We start from the raw sequence: 16949 nt of genomic DNA, 5'->3' as shown, positions 1-16949 counted from the left end.
ACACCCCACGCGTGTTCCTTCTCCCCTTAAACCCCTCTTCTGCATTATTAACAGCATCCTTCTCCACCCACCCCACGTGTGTCCCTTGTCCCTTGAGTGCTTTTCCTTCCCTCCCCACTTAAAACGTGGTTACAAAGCACAGATCCACATGGATCCTCAGGATTTTTGTACTGGGTCACTCCAAATTCACCATCAGATCAAATAGCATGTCCATGGCTACAGCTTGCACCAAAAAAATCATGCACCCACTGTTGCCTGGGGCCGCAGTGGTGCAAAAATGTGGTTACAAAGCATGGATCCACATGGATCCTCAGGATTTTTGCATTGGGCTACCCCAAACTCACCGTCAGATCACATGTCTGTGGCCACAGCATGAACCACAAAAATCATATATCCGCTGTTTCGTTTAGAATATTTTTTTTATTGTTTTCCTCCTCTAAAAACTATGTGCGTGTTATGGTCGGGTGCGTGTTATAGAGCGAAAAATACGGTAATCAACATCAGTTCCTACTGCTACTGAATGAGAACAAGTCCCCAAGGAGAGGGGAGCAGCTAGCTGCGTATTCTGATGCCAGAGTTGAACATGGAAAGAGAAGCACACTCTGGATACAAACAAGCATTTCTAAGTGTGAGGGAGTCTTTCCATAAGTGGCTGAATTTTTCCAGGCCTTGTAAAGTGAGGTTCACTAAGAGCAAAGTGATAACAGAGCAACTGGAGGCCACCTTAAAGCAGCGCAGCAGTTCTTAACTGCTAAACATGGCTCAGAAAAAATTCAGCTCCATAAACTCTCACCCAGTCCACTGAAGACTTGCTCAAAAGAAGGATGTGCCTTAAAATTCAGAGACTATGAAATGCAAAGGGCAGAGAAAGCCCACCACTCCCACACTGCTCTGGGCAGGCTGGAGAGAGGAGGGTCTGCTGCCACACAGGGCCCCAATGCACTCGCCAACTGCACAGGCGATTGACAGGCAGCTGCTGGCAGTGTTTCTCCCAAGAGTAGACGGTGTAAGGCCCAGAAATGGGGCAGAAGCAGAGAACGAGCCTAAGCCAATTCAACAGACAGATAGGGGCCTGATCCAGGTGTCTTTGCTGAACTAGCCTGAAGCTGGTTCACCAAATTTTTTTTTAAATACCCCCCCACACATTTTTTATCCTGGTCAACCATTGGGGTTTGGGGTACAGTGGTAGCTCTGTGCTCTGTTCAGCCCCACTGCTCCCCAGCAAGGAATCTGGAATGATCCCTTACTGAGCAGTTGCAATGGGAGTGAGGCACCTTTGGCCATTAAGATGTTGCTCGACTGCTGCTTCCATCATCCCTGCTCATGCTGTGTGGGGCTGGTGGGAGTTGGACTCCAATATCTGGATTACCGCAGGTTCCACACATTAGGAACATGGGGATCTTCCTTATTCCTGATCAGACTATTGGTCCATCGATCCCAGTAGCTCAGCTGATTACTGAAGTTCTGGAAGGCCGTCATCTACTGCCTTAAGGGAGGATCCAAGGGACAGAAGCTGGGGCATTTGCACATGCTCTATGATAGTTATCCCCCACCCCTGTGGCAGCAATTCAATGAAAAGAGAATACATTGAATTGTTGCACAAAGTCAGTAAATCGCTTCAAATTGTTAACTGTGCAAAGCCCCACAATATTAACTTCACCAATATTGCCACTGCAAACTGGAACATAATTTCTAACAGGAGCATCACTCTTCTGCCCTACAGTGCAACCTGCAGTGGGGAACCAAGAACTGACTTCTAGATATTTCAATCTTATAATTTTACTTCAAATCCCTCACTTGTGGTACCAATTATAGCCTCTCTAACATCTGTTTTAACAAATGCTTTCAAGATCAACACTTCCTCTCTCTTGTACAGATGTTCTTTATCTTCAAGATTAATCCCTTTTCATCCCAGAGGCACTGTTTTGAGCTACTGAAGAGCACTATCTTAATCTAGAAGTATCTGTTGTCCACACAACTCAACATTAGTGTAAGAATAAGCCCATTTACAAGATGCAAAGTCAGAGGGGGGAACATGACTCAAAGGACATTTGCTGTAATTACGGATGCTCAGCCACATGTTATTTCAAGACAGTAGTTGAGGTGGTTCTGCACATAAGAAAAAGATTCCCAATATAAGATGACAACTTGTCACGTGACTTTTTAATGCAGGGAATCGCTTTCTATCAGGATCATTAAGCAGAGTCATACCTCGGGTTACAGCCGCTTCAGGTTGCATTTTTTCAGGTAGCAGACCTCCGAAACCCAGAAGTACCGGAATGGGTTACTTCTGGGTTTCAGCAGTCGCGCATGCGCAGAAGCGCCAAATCGCAACCCGCGTCTGCGCAGACGCGGGTTGCGAACATTGCGGGTTGCGAATGTGCATCCCGCATGGATCACGTTCGCAACCCGAGCATCCACTATACACTGTGTTGTTCTATACAAACTGAGGACAAAACTACCTCACATACTCCTGCAATGAAGCTGGAATCATCTGGAGGAATTTAGGACTCAATTCTTGCATCAGTTAATGATGATGGATTTGTCAAGAACCAAGATTCATGTTTCAATAAGCAAAATGTGACATTCCCAGCCAGGTAAAAAATCCCAACATGCACAGATAACATAAAGATATTATAGTACTGAATATTCAGAAAGTTTCTCAACCAGGCTTCAAAGAAATCAACCCCCGTTTCTTGCTGAAACCCCCACAAAGTGAGGGAATTGTTTGAGAGACTGAAGTCAGAACACTTGCAACATCCACCACCTTTCAAAGGCCAATTTCAAAGGACAAGTCTGCACAATTTTACAATTGCTCATCTAGATTGTGTTTCAAAGTCTATGAAGAGATACATCTTTAAATGGCACCGAAAACCAAAGAATGAAGCCACTAGTAATACGTCTGAGGGAAGGGATTTCCATTAAATGGGGTCCACCACAAAGACAGTCCTATCTTGCTCTCATTGCACTGGGCAAAAAGGAGGGCCTCCCCTGCAAATCTCAGTGAACACTCTTGGGACAGAGTGCTCTCTGTGCTGTGAACCACTTATCTCTGGATAATTTCCAGCTTTAATTACATCTACTATATATGTGCAACTGATCAATGTTAGAGACATGTACATGATTCATGTTCAGTTTTTTGCAAGTTCAGGACATTACCTGCCAATTAATGGTGCTGGTACATGAATGGTGGGATTAGGAGATTTGCAGTGGTGGAAGTCATCTCATGCTCAGTATCAGACTGGTTGCTATAACTCAGGATCAATAATAGATAGAAGAACCTGTTTGTTTCTTCCAAAATATTAGTCCTGGTGTTCACAAGTGCTGTCTGCATGGCATGATGCTTTTTGGAAGAGAATTTCCATGCAACTTAACTCTTCTCAAATGCCAGAGGAGTCCATCCAAGGACTCATAATCCCTCCTTTAGACACCTGATTATACTCCATTTTAATCGGTTTAGGGTTTGTGCTAGCATTATTTTAATTTCATTGCTTCTGCTTTTTAAATGGAATTATTGCAGGGGAGGAAGGTTTGCATCAGTGAAGAAAGGGAAAACTAATTACATTAGTAGAGATTAAGCTCACTGTCAAATCAAATACCCATGGCTCCTTAATCAAAGGACACCAAGGGCCAGCTGGAAGATGCTCTCGCCACACTCTGACCAGATGCAGTCTCTGCCCCCCCAGAATGAAGGTTTCCTAAAAATTCACTGCAACAACTCCCTGCAAATACAGTGCACACTCCCAGTGTATGTTATCACATATATTAGACAAGCAGGCTTTATAGTTCGTTAAACATAGGTAGGAAGCTGCAAATATCAGAACACCGTTTCAAGTCTTAATGCCAACAAATTTTCCATCCTCCGTAAGATTTACTACTTTTAAAATCTGTTGCAATGCAAAGAATAATGAAGATCTTCTTAGTCCTCTTTTGCAGCCCTTCATCCTGACAAAAATATTGATCTCATAGAGCTCAAGCTTAGCACTTTTTGAAGCAGTCCTCAAGTACAGGAGTATTCTTCCCACCTAACAATCCCACAATGTTGTTTATCCAGCACACAAAGAACTGCATTTCCCTCCTCACACCTCTACTTTTCCCCTGTATGCTACCTTGCTTTCGCTCTGAATCAGACATACCTTGTTAAGCAGGATTTTTACTTTGACTCAATAATGGCTTATTCTGAAAGCCACAGGTAAAAGAGAAGTGTACTGAACAAGAGATCTCACACTAAACTCAGATACAGGTTGCAGGACAACCCTACCATCTACCGCCCACCTATGTAAACAACACAGGTCTCAAAACCATTGTTACACTATGCAGGTAAGCATATCACAAATGCAAACTACTGAATTGTCATGGTTCTCAAAGAACCACAAGAACTGCAGTTCTGCAAAGGAGCCCAGTCAAAAAATTATCCCACCTTCTTTACAACTATAGGTCCCAGCCCAGGATTATCTGCTGGTATACATTTCTGTTGTGCACTAAGGGAGCACTCTAGAATGGTGCTTGGAATACTGGGTAAGACCTCCCTAGATGGCAGCATCTGCAACATGGCAACCCAGCCTTTGCCAATGAGTGTTCTCCAGATGCCTCAGACTACAATTCCCATCACCCCCAGCTGGTGCGGGATTGGGAATGATGGGAGCTGTAGTCCAAAATGTCTGGACATTGTGTTGGCAAAAGCTGCAGCAATGCAATGCAGCTTCTGTTAGAAAAAGTGCACAGCTCAGTTTTCAAAGCAAATCAAAAGTTAAACTGGTCCTTTTTTTAAGTCAATAGAAGTGTAAGATAATTTTTAAAATGTGTTTTAAAACAAAGCCCCAGGCACTTTTAGTGAGCCAAATTGTCGTGTAATGCTCAAATGATTCCTTCAATTATGTGATTATTAAAAATGTCCAATTTTAACATGCATGCAATAAATATGCAGTTATTAAGCACCATTAGTTTCTCCCTCGCTTCTAGTCTATATCACTATGATGCAATATTAATTTCCCTGGCCTTACATTTCATTGCAGCTACATCCACTCCCTGCCTCGTGCTTGGATGCAGCCCAACTGTGACAGATGCAATAAGCATGAAGATTTAACTCGAAAAATCCAATGATGTTTGAAAAGGCAGTTCATCAGAAGACAGAGCAATCCCAACACAGTATGTATGGGGAAGCACCAATATGGATTGCAGTTCTCCCACTCAAAGTCTACAGCCATCCATTAAAAATTTACGATTATGTAGCAAGACACAAAAACACATGCAGTCAGGTGTGTATTTGGGGATTTTTGCACTTTGATCTTTTACCTCTGCAAACACAGCCTTTGAAAAACATGAAGTAACAAAATAACATCAGCAAGTTATATATAGCAACCTTTTTTACATAAAACGATAAGCTATATTGCCCCAATTTGTTTTGTTCCCCACCTCCAGCATACCCTAGACCACCACCCTGCTTTCCTCCACGGGTCTACCCTCAGTCAACTTATCATTACAGCTCCCTTAAGCCAGAGACTCGGGAGTCCCATGTGCCACACTCAATCTCACCTCAGCTTCTGACCACCTTTGCACTCTGCTTACAAGTTCTTCCTCAACCCATTTATTGCACACCCAGAGGGAGCAGATTGTTCAGGAATTTGCAGCCAACCCAAGTGGAGACAGCAGCCCAGGGAAAATGGGAGGGGGCGGCACTGCATGGGCATTACCACACCCCAAAGTGAGCCTGCAATACCCCCCCCACCTCCTCTTTGGAGTTCCAGGGCTTGCACTTTAATGAACTCACTGAGCGTTGCAAAATGTAAAATGTTTTTAGCCTATGTTTTTAAGCTGTGGTTTTATAAACGTTTCAGTTGTTTTAGGTTTTAATATATTTTAGATCCTGGTTGTAAATTACCTTGTTTTATACACAAAAAGAAATGTTTTCAAAAAGGGGAGTAAGCAAAGCATGAAAGTCTGGCATCTACCACATGGATAGAGAGGGAAACATACATGCGTTGTGCAAAGGAATCATGTGGGTCACAGATGAAGAGACCCTCCGCGTGGGAAGGCCCTTGCAAGCAGATGAGGATATGGTTACCATACCATCTCTGAACCAATCAGAGAAAAAATAGGCACACAGAGCAAACATGCTCTATTGTACATGCAGAGCAGCTCAACTTTATGATGACCTACTAGGCTAGTCAGTTTTATTTCTGTGTCTAGTCAGCTTGCAGCTGATTTCTTCATCATTTTCTTATACATTAGTACAATGATGCATATGCTTGAGAAAGGTAATTAGTTTACATTTTGTGAGTTAGAAAATTCATATAGCATTTCACAAATCGTAAGAAAAGCTTCTAAGAATTAAGAATTACTCCACTTTCAATGAAAGTCGCGTCTTACAGAGGCCCATTTTCCATGCCAAGGCAAACCATAGTTAACGGCTTACTGACCACTTTGTTTCTCCCACTTCCCGCACAGAAGAAACAAGCTAGGATCCCAGCTGTAGTGTTACACCTGAGTCAGAGTGGTATATAGTGATCAAGAGTGTTGGATTAGGGTCAGATTAAAAAAAGGGGGGAGAGAACCATGTATGCATGCCGCCCCCTTTGAGGACAATTCAGAAATTACAGCTGGTGCAAACCTCGGTGGACAAATTGCTGACCAGTACAAGATGGTCTGAGCATATAAAAGCAATTCTGGCATGACTGCAATGGCTACCAATTTGCTTCAGGGGTCAATTTAAAGTGCTAGTTCTGACCTCTAAAGCCTTATGCAGTTTAGGACTGCAATAACTCGAGGACCACCTCTCCCTGCACTCACCATCTGAGGTCTTTCTCTGTGCGCCCTCTCAGAGGGAGGTGCAGATGGTGGCAACATGAAAATGGGCCTTTTCAGTGGTGGCTCCCCACTTTTGGAATGCTCTCCCCAGGGAGGCTTGCCTGGTGCCATCATTGGCTACGTTTAGGTGCCAGGCAAAAATGATTCTTTTTAAATGGACTTTTGACCTTTAGCTCAGGAGAGTTTTAGATATTGTGGCCTCCTTTAGTGGGTGGGATGTATTTGACTGTTATATATATCTATATATGTATAAGTTTTTGTTTTTATTTGGTTTTAATTTTTGTATTACATTGTACGTCGTTCTGAGCTTATTTCTCATTAAAAGTATGACTTACAATAAGTATAAATAAATAATGTAATAAAAAATAGCAATCAGTAAGCAATGAACAAACCTTAGCTACAGACTGAGATTTCATTGGAGCAAAACAATCCACAATCCCTGCTTCAGATATAACTCTGAGGTAGAAACTGACTCTCCTGTATGCCAGCGAGGAAAAGTAAAGAAGCCAAAGTTGTCCTTCATGGTAGGCCATTGTCTATGGCTTACCATTAACATGTGAATAAGGTAAGAACAACATAAAAGCAGGTCCCTACCCTGGTAAAGGTAAAGGGACCCCTGACCATTAGGTCCAGTCGTGACCGACTCTGGGGTTGCGGTGCTCACCTCACTTTATTGGCCGAGGGAGCCCCCGTACAGCTTCTGGGTCATGTGGCCAGCATGACTAAGCCGCTTCTGGCGAACCAGAGCAGCGCACGGAAATGCTGTTTACCTTCCCACCGGAGCGGTACCTAGAATCATAGAATCATAGAGTTGGAAGAGACCACAAGGGCCATCGAGTCCAACCCCCTGCCGAGCAGGAAACACCTATTTATCTACTTGCACTTTGACGTGCTTTCGAACTGCTAGGTTGGCAGGAGCTGGGACCGAGCAACAGGAGCTCACCCCGCCGTGGGGATTTGAACCGACGACCTTCTGATCGGCAAGTCCTAGGCTCTGTGGTTTAACCCACAGCACCACCCGCGTCCCTCCCTACCCTGAGGATCCTACAAATGACATTTTGACAGAAGGAAACAGGGCATGGAGAGAAAGGCAGAACCAAAATATGCAAATAATTAAGAGTTATGTAAATTTACAATACAATCCCATGATTACTTTGTCTGAAGACAAAGAAATGCTTCTGTGAGACAGAGGCAGAAATGCTCAACAGCTACTTTACCTCTGTCTTCACCCAAAAGGAGAGTAATGCCCAACATGGTGAACATGATAAGCAAGGCAAGGAGAGAGCGGCATTTCAATAGGGACAACTGTAAGGTTCTACACTTAAGCAGGAAGAACCTGCTGCACAAATATAAAATGGGGAACATCTGGCTTACTAGCAGTACATGTGAAAAAGATCTAGGGGTCTTAGCAGACCACAAGTTGAACATGAGTCAACAGCGTTATGCGGCAGCAAAAAAAGCTAATGCTATTCTAGGCTACATCAACAGAATGTTCCCATCAAGGGAAATCATAGTACCATTCTATGGTTAGACCACACCCAGAATATTGTGCCCCGTTCTGGGTGCCACAATTTAAGAAGGATATTGACAAGCTGGAACGTGTGCAGAGGAGGGTGACCAAGATGATCAAGTGTCTGGAAACCAAGCCTTAGGAACAGCTGAGGGAGTTGGGAATGCTTAGCCTGAAGAAGAAGAGACTGAGAACAGATATGATAGACATCTTCAAATATTGAAAGGGCTGTCACATGGAGCAAGCTTGTTTTCTCCTGCTCCAGAGGGTAGGACCCAAACCAATTGATTCAAGTTACATGAAAGGCTATTTTGACTGACAGTAAGAGCTGTTCAGTAGTGGAAAAGACTCCCACGAGAGGTGGTGGACTTTCCTTCCTTGGAGGTTTACAAGCAGAGGTAGATGGCCACCTGTCATGTATGATCTAGTTGAGGTTCCTTGGTGTCCCTTCCAATGCTGCAATTCTGATTCTATGAATTATGACCTGCTGAACTCCACTGGACTTACAGCCCTAGCATGCATGGCAGGCACAGTCATCTACCCTTCCCCCTTCTTCTTAGACATCATGTCCACTGCATGCCACACACATTGTATGCAACTGACTAATATTTCCCCCTCCTCAAAAATAGTCAACAATCTAAAGAACAAAAGAACTGCATTCCATCCCACACAGAAGTGCTCACATTATTCTTAGTCATAAAATGTGCAATACTGAGGAAGAATTACAGTTTGCACCTCGACAGGCTTCTTCTCGGCAAAAGATGTCCATTCTTTGAGCAGCAGACTCAGCTGCCTAGTCCAGCCCTGCAAGAGGTATCCCATGCCAACTGAAGGCATTTACTGCTATCTTCTAAAAACACTTCCCCCACATACAGAATATACTGCTGTATTCTTCTGTGAGGTATTTGAAGGAGACTTTTATCTGACTGAAAGCCTCTCTCCAGGGTTGCCGAGCAGTATGTGACAGCTTCCTCCTTTAGAAGGAATCCTATCTACAGAAGACAGCCATTATGAAACCCTCTTCAGAGTTCCTAAAATTTCTCTTTACACTTCATTTAACCCATGATTTCCCAGTATTCAGCTGTAAAAATTGTACATGCACAATTTCCCCAAACAGAAAAGCAGATTTCCTTGAGAATTCCTTTTTAAGCACTGCTGCTGCGCTGCTCTCCCTCAACCATCACAGGGAGACATACCCCACCCCAAACACCGGCAGCCCCTTATACATGGACATCCTTCTTGTTCCCCTGACCTCCCCACAATTTGCAACAGAGCACCAAACACCTGCCTGCAGCTTGGGGAGCAGCCTGCCCTAACCAGCAACTGGCTCTCCCCATGACCTAACCCTCCCCTCCCTCCTCAATTATCTGCTGCCATAAAGCAACACACCCAAGTCCCTCCTCCGTCACCAGCACCCAAGTCTCAACTACACCCTGCTGACAACCCGCCCCCCCCCCCCACAAAACACCTCCCTCCCCAAACTGGACAGCTTCCCACCACCGTTTATCAGCTTCCTGGGCTGCCTGGACTTAGCACCTTGAGTCGTCTCTCACATGAACAAACCTTTCTGTCCTCCTCAGTTCATCCCTTGCAGCTCTTCCTCCCCAGTCACCCCACATGCCTTCCCTTCTCGCCCATCCTCGGTCTCACCATGACCGCTCACACAACCCCCAGGCCTCTCATCCTAACCCCACATCGGCAGCCCCCACATCCCACTAAACCCGACACCCTCAAGACACCTCTGTTTCCAAAGAAGCCCAGGCTCTTCCCCCCCCCCCGCTCTTTTAAATGGCATCTCACTGCGGCTTACATAAGCTGCTTCAAGAGCCCTTTGAGTCAAAAGATGGAAATTATTTGAACATAACCACTCGGACCACCTGACAATTACAAACCTCCACTTCCCTTCTCCAATTTCAAACCTGGCATGCTCTCACCTGCAGTTACAGATTTATAAAAGCATATTTTGTGTATCAGACATGCAGCATTTTTTTTAATGAGGAAGATGCAAATGTCTTTTTTTTTTTTTAGCCTCCCCCATGAGACCCACATATGCCATACCAATAATCTGCTGTTCTTTAAGCGCAAACAAAAATGCATTGTTTTGTTGACTCCCTACAGGCGCTTGAATCTGCAGGAAGACAGAAAGTCATGGACGTTTCCTTGGGAGGCAGGAGGGCAACCTGGGGGGCGGGGGAGGGGAAGGGCCAGCCCCGCCGACCTTCCCGGGGGGCCTGGTCCCCCCCCCGGACCTCTCGGAAGGGGCCCCCGAAGAGCGACGCGCGTGGCCGGGCCCCAAGAAGCGAGGACCCCCCCCCCCGAGGGACACGCGTCCGCCTCCCCTTACCTCGCCCGCCGCCGCCGCCGCCGCCGCCCGCGCGCCTCCTTCCTCCTGGCCCGACTCCGACTGACTGACGGACACGCGCGAAGACCGGCCGCCAGGGGGCGGGACCGCCCCCACGCCCCGCCCCCGACCACGCCCCGCCGCGCCCTGCGCCGCCCCGCCCTCTCGCGTCGCCTCAGCCAACCTCATGTCCCGCCCTCGCGGAGGGGAGAGGCGAGGCAGCCAATCGCCGCCCAGCGCGGGACGGAAGGCGTCCAACCAGCGTCTCTCGCTGGAAAGAAGAAGGGCGGGGCTGGCGCGGCGCGAGAGGAAGCGAGGAGAGGCGCCGGGCGCGGGCACGCGCCTCCCCGCTCGCTCCCCCCCCCGGCGCTCGCACACGCAACTCCCCATTCTCACGTGTCCGAGTCAGACTCGTGTATGGGCCCCTTCGAGCGAGGGGCTGGCACAGGAATATGGTTCATAAATGAATATTTCTAAGCAGTAGATACGTTTTAATCTATTTCAAATATTGTGGGGTTGTGTTTTTTGTAAAGACCTTTAGCGCTCTAGTCCTGCACAGTATGTGTAGTTATTCAGCAAAGAGCAGTGCTTTTGGAAAGATGGGTTGGGGTAAAATTAAAAGAGACTCTTAGATTATTATTTTTTTAAAAAAAATTGGTAAAGGGGATGGCATCGTGTACATTGCCACTCCAAAATCCCTAAGTCTTCCTAAGCTGCCTTTGGCCTTTGGAGCTGCTCCATCCCTGGGCTTGCCCTTTCTGCAGCCGGGCAGGGCTTGCCTTGGACTTCCTCCCTTCTGAGCCGCGAGAGGAGGACCACGGTCAGGGGGTTCAGTAAGATCAGCAGTTCATAGGCCTCCTGTATACTGCAGCTGATCTGACTGCAAAGCAAAAACCTCTTCAGCCCTTGTTCAAGGCTCTCTGGTTTGGAGTTGTGAAGAACCCCCGCAGCAGTTCCATTTGGGGGCCTGTCATCTGCATGGCAACTACCTTTAATTGTGTTAATTCTGGGAGCCACTTACGAGGTCTTGGACTACAGTAGTGCCTATATAACGTTTCAAAATTAGATTTAAAATAAGCAAAATCCCCCCCAAAATTGGCTTATATTTGCTGGAGTCGTTATCTCTTTCAGGCGGACACTGACCCTGGCCTTCAGTACCTTCCTCTCCTATGTCTAGGGAGATTGGGTTAGGGAAATCGATAGCAAGAATCATATTTACAGTAGTGTGACTTGCTGTTGCATTCAGCTTTTGACCATTAAGGGGAGCTATAGAACTGGAGTACTATCAGGGCTGAGATCTAGCTTTTAAAAAGAGGTGGTGGTGTAGGAAAATCACATGTGATTCATGAATATTAGCCATTTATGTACCAATGAAATGCCTATCATTGCAAGAGGGCAGCAACAGAGGATTACAAAGGATGAAAGAGGATTTCCCAGGGATGCAACATCCATTGACTCTGCCCCCTCCCAGGCACCCCAGCTCACCCCACCACCAACACGGAGGAGAGCCAGCAGCCAGCTCAATGGCTACAGCTCAGTGGCAGGGGTTCAAAGTCCTGGCTTCAATCTCTGGTGTTGTCTGGTAGATTTGGGGAAAGACTCATGGGCATAGCCGGGGGGGGCAGCTATCCCTATCAATAAAAATTAAAAAAAAATACATAGCCAACTGAGGTTCTCCTCCCCCCAACAAAAGGCCTGCTCCCACTAACAAAAATCCTGGCTACACCCAGGGAAAGACTCCTGTCTCAAACTGCAGAGGAGCTGCTGGTCCACGTAGGCAGGGGCTGTGGGTCATTAGACCCTAAGAAGAGCCCTAGAATTCCCAGCTCCCATCTGCCCCAGCCAGTGTGGCCAATGGGCAGGGCTGACAGAGCTGTAGTCCAAAGCCTCTGGAGGGCACAAAATTGGGGAAGGCTGATTTAAGGTGTGGGCACAGGACACTGGTTATCAGCAGTTACACGGGTGCAGGCACATCCTGACACTGGGAGAAAGTTTCCTTAAGGCCATTCCTCTGACCTGAGCCCTTCAGGGTCAGACCAATTTCTCCTGGCAGCAGGGGCATACCTAGGGGGCTGGCTATGTTGCCCCCTGCCAGGGGCGCAGGCCCAGGAGGGCACAAAAACCGTGCATCCGCTCTCTAGCTTGGAGTGCCTAGGGCCCGTCCACCCACCTGCGCACTCCCTGGGGGGCTCCCCTGCTGCTCTGGGTGCCTCAGCAGAGAGGGAGGGGCTCTGAGGCAGCTCCTTTCCAGGGGCACAAGGGAGCCGAGGTATGTCTCTGCGCGGCAGCAAATTCCTTTGCTAATTTTGCCCAAGACCACTATGTGCTGTCTCCTCTCATCACCAAGGCAACTGAAGGGGGGGGGGCACCCAGTTCTGCATATGAGAACCCAAGTATCAAATGCTCAGAATAATAGAACATCTGTAGCATCCCAGCTACAAACTGTGTGATGCTATATAAATACCACATTGGGGAAATTCTAGTTGAAAGCAGGCAGTCCATCCCTTCACAGGGGCTTAGTATTGCAAACAGGCTGTCAGCAATGGATTTTTTAAACAGATTTTCTGTGGAAAGGGTAAATGCAGAAGGCAGGGACATGGGCTGGCATTTTATAGAAATACAGAAAGCTGCCTTCTGCTGAGTCCGGCCACTGGTCCATTGAGCTCAGAACTGTCTGCACTGGCTGGCAGGGGCTCTTGGGGAACAGGGATCTCTCCCACCCTCCCTGGAGGTGCCATGGGGGGGGGAGCCAGGGACCTTCTGCAGGAAAGCAGGTGCTCTGCCACTGAGCTCAGCTAAGTTACATGGATGCTACAAAAATGTGCTGGCCTGAGGAGGACCGTCCATCCCACAACATGCTTATGTCGAAGCTGCACTCAAGAGTCACGCCATGGGACTAAAAGGACTTGGTGCAGCTTTGCAGTCAGCTGCTCAGCTGAAACAAATAAAAATGCCTCACTTGCTGAGTCCACCAGACATAGTAGAAAAGTGGGCCAGAGGTCTTGTCCGCCTGCAGGGCAGGTGTCATCAGGCCAGAGTTTTACGACTAAAGTCTTGGGCTCAGTTCAGCAGAGTGAGCAAGAACCCCCCCCCCTTGCAGTTAGCCAAGAAATACATACTCCGATCTAATATGGGGGAGGGCAAAAGGCCATCGAGTCCAGGTGCTAAAATTTCACAGCCCTGTGAAATTCCCAGTCCTTTGCAGGTTTAAGCAGTACTCTGGTATTGCTGGTTTATTTGATTTATTTTCTCCCTTCCTTGATATTTAACTCACATCAGTGATCCCAGCTTTCTTTCCTGGTCAACTTCACAGGCAAAGCACACAAACAACCTCTCTCTCTCCCGACCCAACACACTAATTTATTCCTTCCTGCTGCTGGACATCCATTCTGAAGCAGAACTCTGTGCCACTTCAGCAATCTTTGAACACCTGCCGATCTGAATATAAGATGCTCTCTTACCTGTTCCATGTTCTTGTGCTCTGAGACCAAGATGGCGGTCAAGAGTTTTTAAAAATGCTCCTCCTTAGCCACTGCAAACATAGGCAATCCTGCCCCAGTCACAGTACCCCTGTCTCACCTTTCCGAGCAGGTGGGGCAGCCTTCTCCCCTGCCGGCTTCCGCTTCTCAAACGTCTTCTTCATGTCTGCCACTCTGAGGGCTTTTTCATCCTCTTGTTTAGTCTTCCTTTGTTCCTGCAGCCAACAACATTCCCCATTTTCTGGAGGCTTTCCTCCAGTCGTTTTGCTTCTGCCACTTTCGCTGGTCCTGTGAGAGGGGTTTTGCAGGGTCACCACCATGACTGCCGTGGCTGCCGTGGGCTTGAGGTTCTCTGCTGCTTCTGCCTCTTCCCCAGGGCTTGGCAAGCCACCTGCTTGGCTGTTTGACTCAAAGCCCAGTTCATTGCAGGCCCCAAGGTCTTCCCCACTCTTGCAGGGCTGGCTCCTCTCCCTGGGATGTCTTTCAGCCTCCCCCCAAACCAAAGCAAGGTTTGAAGCTGCCAGCAACTTTACCTCAAGGCCCTTGGCTCCCTTATCGCTCCCACGAACCTCCCTTGCCGCCTCTTCTACACCAGTCAGGGTAACATGACTGCAGCTGATTGCTGCTCTCTCAGGCCAAGAGGCGCAGCTTGCCATCTGCATGTGGTCTCCACTTTGCCCATTGGGAAGAGCAATCAGTGGGCCTCCGGTTCCCCCATGGTTTTGTAGCGGAGGGCCTTCCATCTCTCCATTTCTTGGCTCCTCTGGAGAATCCAGGGAACTCAGGAAGCCAGCCTTGGTTTCCTCGCCAGGGGAGTTCAGCATCAGCTTATTCACTTGCCGGTTCTCAGCGCTGCTCTCTGAATCTGAGCGTGTCAGCTGCCTCCTCAACACCCCCTGGAAAGTGCTAGTCATATCTGCCCTCACAGCCTCCCTTCCTAAACTTCCTTGACTGCCAAAGTTATTTATTTGAACCAGTGGCCAACTGCACGCTGTCATTTCCCTTTTCCTTTCAGATTCTGGAAAGTCAAATGGGTGGGTTTCGCCCTCTTGGGTCATGATGCTGTGCTTGCTTTCCTCTAGCCTATACCAGAGAGCCGTGGTCTTCCTGCCTTCTGCGTCTTCTGAGTGCTGCCTCTGGAGCACCTGCATAGAGGCTGGACTTTCCAGGCCCTTCCCATGCGCCTGCATGGCCATGTGTGGCGCAGAGAGGAGGGGCTCCCCTGCCAGCTGCCCCCTGGAAGCTGCCTCACCTGTGGCTCTCTTCATCTGCAGGTGTCTTGTGGAGACATGAACTCCACAGACTCCATCCCTGGGCCTGGTCCCCTCACACACCATTTGCTCATCCGTTGCCAAAACAAAGCCATCACATTTCACCTTTGACGTTTCCCTGGTGTGGGGAGCCTCTTTCCTTTTTGTGATGCTCTTGCTGTCGAGTGAATACCCCGAGTGCTGCCACGCAGGGGCTTCCATGGCAAGCAGCACACCCCCTGGATTGCCTGGGGCAATGCCTGTGCAGACAAGACCCCAACAACGTCGGTTCCCCAAATGTCATTCAGTTCAGAATCCTCCGCATCAGCTTCCCTTCTATTTTTGGTGGGGCGAAGGGGGACAGTAGCTTGGAAACATCTCTCTGTGGATCATCAGAAGCTCTATTATCAACATTAACAACATCCAGGGCGGGTCACCCCTTGGAGAGTCACAGCATGCGTTTCTCTACCAGAACAGGACACACAAATATACTAAAAGAAAATGCACAACATGGATTTTTTTCCCCCACCTGAGCAAAAGACACATCCAAAAGTCCAGTGGATTCCAAGCTGCAAACTTCTTTCTTGAAAGGCTGCATTACATTCTAGCAAATGCCTTTCTCCTTCCCGAGAGCAGGTTGCAAGAAGCTTTTCCAGCGATTCCCAGTGATTTGTCTTTTGAGACCAACCTCAGGATGACGATTCACAGCCCTCCCTTTGCAGTCATTTATGGTAAGATGGTTAGATCTCTACACATCTGAAACTGGCCCTCTGCCCGTGGCTTTTTGGAAAGACTGAAAAGCAGAGGAGCCCACACATGGGCGCCCTTCCGGCTAGGTAGTTCTGGTTTGTTTGATTTTTAAAGATGACCTCCCTTGTCCCAATCCCCTTTTACGCAGACACTCCTTCCTTAGATGGTGTGTCACATAGGCAGTGTAAGATTGCACCTTACTCTGGCTTCCAGTGATCAGGAGGAGGGGGGAGAAGGCATTTTTCAGGCAAGGAGGGAGATTGAGCCGGGAACTGTGTTGCAGAGATGTGTTACTGCTAAGCAAATGGCTGTGCCATCAAAAGTGTACAGGAGATAATCAAACAGCCTGGCAGCAGCCTTGGAAATAAGATTCCTCATGGATGCCACACTTACGAGGAAAAATGCTGAGCATTTGCAAAGCCTTTCCTGCAGTGTCATCCCTTTGGAGCAAGGCTCTGCTGATAATAAAGTCCTTTAAATCTCCCCCAAAGGAGAGTGTTGTTGTTGTTGTTGTTGTTAAAGCTCCAAAGATCAGCTGGTTCGGTGCTCGACACCTTCAGCCCACGAGGGGGCAGGGCTGTGTGCAATGGCTGCTGTCCAGACCCCCCCCCCCAGGCCTCCCTCCACTCCTTGCCTTTTATGGCTTGCTAGGTATGAGGCTTCCAAGACTCCCTTGCAGGGACAGAGCAGAAACACAAGAGTCTTGGCAGGGGGTCAGGCTGCTGCTGTTTGGGGAAGCCAGGCTGGTTCTCTGGCCCCCAGGTCTGCATCTGGGCTGGGCCCAGCAAGCAGAGGACCCCCCCCTTCCCTCT

At 47.9% G+C, this 16949-nt stretch overlaps 1 protein-coding gene across 1 annotated transcript in view; it reads right to left on the bottom strand.

Annotated features, from left to right (window-relative positions):
* CORO1C (coronin 1C) overlaps positions 1-15940 on the bottom strand; it is a 63371-nt gene extending 47431 nt beyond the window's left edge. The window contains exon 1 of the mRNA XM_080976879.1: positions 15917-15940. The gene's annotated coding sequence lies outside the window, so the exon portion shown is untranslated. The remainder of the gene's footprint in view (positions 1-15916) is intronic.
* Between the last annotated feature and the right edge of the window lie 1009 nt (positions 15941-16949).

This window comes from Podarcis pityusensis (assembly GCF_964106645.2).
Source record: "Podarcis pityusensis genome assembly, chromosome: 13".
Taxonomy (NCBI): Eukaryota; Metazoa; Chordata; class Lepidosauria; order Squamata; family Lacertidae; genus Podarcis; species Podarcis pityusensis.
Note: the sequence above shows the minus strand (reverse complement) of the source record. Positions and strands in the feature narration are given on the sequence as shown.